Below are 4,922 nucleotides of genomic sequence, written 5' to 3'. Positions count from 1 at the left end.
CTCTTGAGCTTGAAAGGAACCTCGGGGATCACCTTCTTCTTGGCCACAACATCATAGAAGTGGTCTTGATGAGCTTTGGAGATGAATCTTTCCATCTCCCATGACTCGGAGGTGGAAGCTTTTGTCTTCCCTTTCCCTTTTCTAGAGGATTATCCGGTCTTAGGTGCCATCAATGGTAATGGAAAAACAAAAAGCTTATGCTTTTACCACACCAAACTTAGAATATTGCTCGCCCTCGAGCAAGAGAAGAAAGAATAGATGAAGAAGAAGAAGAAGAAAATATGGAGGAGAGGAGGGAGAGGTGTATTCGGCCAAGAAGGGGAAGAGAGGGTTATGTTGTGTGAAAATGAGGAAGAATGGAGGGCTTTATATAGGGAGGGGAGGGGGGGTTAATTTCGGCCATCTAGGGTGGGTTTGGGTGGCAAATTGATTTTGAATTTTGAAGGTAGGTGGAGTTTAGGTGTATGGGGAAGAGTGGATGGATGTGAGTGGTGAAGTGGTGATAAGGAAGAGAGATTGAGGTGATTGGTGAAGAGTTTTGGGGAAGAGTGTTTATTGGGAAGAGAGGATGAACATTGAGAAGAGGGAAGAGAGTGAGTGGTGGTAGGTGGAGATCCTGTGGGGTCCACAGATGCTGAGTTGATCCTGTGGGGTCCACAGATCCTGAGGTGTCAAGGATTTGCATCCCTGCACCAATTAGGCATGTAAAATGCCTTTGCATGCAATTCTGGCGTTTAAACGCCGAATTGATGCTTGTTCTGGGCATTCAGCACCCAGATGCAGCATATTTCTGGCGTTGAACGCCAGCCAGATGCTTGTTTCTGGCATTCAGCGCCAGCTCTTCCTCAGTGTGCATTTCTGGCGTCTGAACGCCAGGATGCTGCTTGTTTCTGGCGTTCAACGCCAGATCCATGCTCTGTTCTGGCGTTGAACGCCAGCCAGATGCTCCTTACTGGCGTTTAAACGCCAGTAAGTCCTTCCTCCAGGGTGTGATTTTTCTTCTGCTGTTTTTGATTTTTCTTCAATTTTTTTCAGTTGTTTTTGTGACTCCACATGATCATGAACCTATGAAGACATATAATTAATAAAAAAATATAATTAAATAAAAATTGGGTTGCCTCCCAACAAGCACTTCTTTAATGTCAATAGCTTGACAGTGGGCTCTCATGGAGCCTCACAGATGTTCAGAACATTGTTGAGACTCCCCAACACCAAACTTAGAGTTTGGATATGGGAGTTCAACACCAAACTTAGAGTTTGGTTGTGGCCTCCCAACACCAAACTTAGAGTTTGACTGTGGGGGCTCTGGTTGACTCTGTTTTGAGAGAAGCTTACTGTGCCTCTTTTCCATGTTTACAGAAGGATGTCCTTGAGTTTTAAACTCAAGGGAGTCCTCATTCAATTGAAGGACTAGTTCACCTCTGTTAACATCAATCACAGCTCTTGCTGTGGCTAGGAAGGGTCTTCCAAGGATGATGGATTCATCCTCATCCTTCCCAGTATCTAGGATTATGAAATCAGCAGGGATGTAAAGGCCTTCAACCTTTACTAATATGTCCTCTACTTGTCCATAAGCCTGTTTTCTGGAATTGTCTGCCATCTCTAATGAGATTTTAGCAGCTTGTACCTCAAAGATTCCCAGTTTCTCCATTACAGAGAGTGGCATGAGGTTTATTCCTGACCCCAGGTCACATAGAGCCTTTTCAAAGGTCATGGTGCCTATGATACAAGGTATCAGGAACTTTCCAGGATCCTGTTTCTTCTGAGGCAATCTTAGTTGACCCAATGCATTTAGTTCATTGGTGAACAGGGGAGGTTCATCTCCCCAAGTTTCATTACCAAATAAATTGGCATTCAGCTTCATGATTGCACCAAGGAACTTGGCAACTTGCTCTTTAGTAACATCTTCATTCTCTTCAGAAGAAGAGTACTCTTCAGAGCTCATGAATGGCATAAGGAGGTTCAATGGAATCTCTATGGTCTCTAGATGAGCCTCAGATTCCTTTGGTTCCTCAAAGGAAAACTCCTTATTGATCACTGGACGTCCCAAGAGGTCTTCCTCCTTGGGATTCACATCCTCCCCTTCCTCTTTGGATTCGGCCATGATGGTTATATCAATGGCCTTGCACTCTCCTTTTGGATTTTCTTCTGTATTGCTTGGGAGAGTACTAGGAGGGATTTCAGTGATCCTTTTACTCAGCTGGCCCACTTGTGCCTCCAAATTTCTAATGGAGGACCTTGTTTCATTCATGAAACTTACAGTGGTCTTAGATAGATCAGAGACTAAGTTTGCTAAATTAGAGGTATTTTGTTCAGAGTTCTCTGTCTGTTGCTGAGTGGATGATGGAAAAGGTTTACTATTGTTAAACCTATTTCTTCCACCATTATTAAAGCCTTGTTGAGGCTTTTATTGATCCTTCCATGAGAGATTTGGGTGATTTCTCCATGAGGGATTATAGGTGTTTCCATATGGTTCACCCATGTAATTCACCTCTGCTATTGCAGGGTTCTCAGGACCATAAGCTTCTTCTTCAGAAGATGCCTCCTGAGTACTGTTGGATGCAGCTTGCATAACATTCAGACTCTGAGAAATCATATTGACTTGCTGAGTCAATATTTTTTTCTGAGCCAATATGGCATTCAGAGTATCAATTTCAAGAACTCCCTTCTTCTGAGGCGTCCCATTACCCACAGGATTCCTCTCAGAAGTGTACATGAACTGGTTATTAGCAACCATGTCGATGAGTTCTTGAGCTTCTGCAGGCGTTTTCTTTAGGTGAATGGATCCACCTGCAGAAGTATCCAATGACATCTTAGCTAATTCAGACAAACCATCATAGAATATATCCAGGATGGTCCATTCTGAAAGCATGTTAGAAGGACACATTTTGGTCAGTTGCTTGTATCTCTCCCAAGCTTCATAGAGGGATTCACCTTCTTTCTGTCTGAAGGTTTGAACATCCACTCTAAGCTTGCTCAGCTTTTGAGGAGGAAAGAACTTGGCTAAGAAAGCCGTGACCAGCTTATCCCAAGAGTTCAGGCTATCTTTGGGTTGAGAGTCCAACCACACTCTAGCTCTGTCTCTTACAGCAAAAGGAAAAAGCATGAGCCTGTAGACTTCAGGATCTACTCCATTAGTCTTAACAGTATCACAGATCTGCAAGAATTCAGTTAAAAACTGAAAAGGATCTTCAGATGGAAGTCCATGAAACTTGCAGTTTTGCTGCATTAGAGAAACTAATTGAGGTTTCAGCTCAAAATTGTTTGCTCCAATGGTAGGGATGGAGATGCTTCTTCCATGTAAATTGGAATTAGGTGCAGTAAAGTCACCAAGCATCCTCCTTGCATTATTATTATTTTCGGCTGCCATCTCCTCTTCCTGTTCAAAAATTTCTGTAAGGTTATCTCTGGGTTGTTGTATTTTAGCTTCTCTTAGTTTCCTCTTCAGAGTCCTTTCAGGTTTAGGGTCTGCTTCAACAAGAATGTTCTTGTCCTTGCTCTTGCTCATATGAAAAAGAGGAAATAGAAAAATAATAATAATAGGGATCCTTTTTGCCCAGGTATAGAGGTTCCCCTGTGTGAGTAGAAGAAGAAAAGAATGTAATGTAAAGAAGGGAAGTAGAGAAAATTCGAACACAGATGGAAGAGGGGGTTCGAATTTGTGAGAGATGAAGTGTTAGTAGATGAATAAATAAATAGAAGGAGATGAGAGAGAAAGAGGATTTTCGAAAATAAAATTTTGAAAAGGGGTTAGTGATTTTCGAAAATTAGGAATGAAATCAGGTTAAAATAAAAAATTGAAACAATTAGTTAATTAAAAAGAATTTTTGAAAAAGAGAGAGATATTTTCGAAAATTAAAGAGAGAGAGTTAGTTAGGTAGTTTTGAAAAAGATTTGATTTTTAAAATCATAATTAATGACTTGACTCACAAGAAATCACAAGATATGATTCTAGAACTTAAAGTTTGAATCTTTCTTGACAAGCAAGTAACAAACTTGAAATTTTTGAATCAAAACATTAATTAATGAGAATATTTTCGAAAATTATAAGATAAAATTAAGAAAAGATTTTTGAAAAATATTTTTAAAATTTTCGAAAATAAATAAGAAAAATGAAAAAGATTTGATTTTTGAAAAAGATTTTGAAAAAGATACGATTTTTAAATTGAAAATTTGATTTGACTCATAAGAAACAACTAAATTTTAAAAAGTTTTAAAAAAGTCAATCCAAATTTTTGAAATTTATGAGTGAAAAAGGGAAAGATATTTTTTTGATTTTTGAATTTTTAATGATGAAAGAGAAAAACATGAAAATGATGCAATGCATGAAAATTTTGGATCAAAACAATGAATGCATGCAAGAATGCTATGAATGTCAAGATGAACACCAAGAACACTTTGAAGATCATGATGAACATCAAGAACATATTGTTGAAAAATTTTCAATGCAAAGAAACATGCAAGACACCAAACTTAGAAATCTTTCATGTTCAGACACTATGAATGCAAGAATGCATATGAAAAACAAGAAAAGACACACAACAAGAAAATATGAAGATCAAACAAGAAGACTGGCCAAGAACAACTTGAAGATCATGAAGAACACTATGAATGTATAATTTTTTCAAAAAATGCAAGATGAACATGCAATTGACACCAAACTTAAAATCTGACTCAAGACTCAAACAAGAAACACAAAATATTTTTTATTTTTATAATTTTATAAAATTTTTGGATTTTTCGAAAATTAATGTGAAAAAGAAAAATAAGGATTCCAAAATTTTTAATATGAATTCCAGGAATCTTGTACTCTTAGTCTAAAGCTCCAATCTGAGGGTTAGGCATGGCTTAATAGCCAGTCAAGCTTTAGCATGTAAATCAGGTGGATCAGGAACAGCAGCAGGTAGATTAGCAACAACTAG

General features: G+C 38.5%; 1 non-coding gene across 1 annotated transcript; it reads left to right on the top strand.

Annotated features, from left to right (window-relative positions):
• The first annotated feature begins 2,866 nt into the window (after positions 1–2,866).
• On the top strand, positions 2,867–2,974 carry LOC148564631 (small nucleolar RNA R71). The gene has a single exon (XR_015884304.1). It is a non-coding gene; the product is annotated as a small nucleolar RNA R71 (small nucleolar RNA).
• The last annotated feature ends 1,948 nt before the right edge of the window (positions 2,975–4,922 follow it).

This window comes from Arachis ipaensis, chromosome B5 (assembly GCF_059453495.1).
Source record: "Arachis ipaensis isolate K30076 ecotype BB chromosome B5, ASM5945349v1, whole genome shotgun sequence".
NCBI classification, from domain to species: domain Eukaryota; kingdom Viridiplantae; phylum Streptophyta; class Magnoliopsida; order Fabales; family Fabaceae; genus Arachis; species Arachis ipaensis.
Note: the sequence above shows the minus strand (reverse complement) of the source record. Positions and strands in the feature narration are given on the sequence as shown.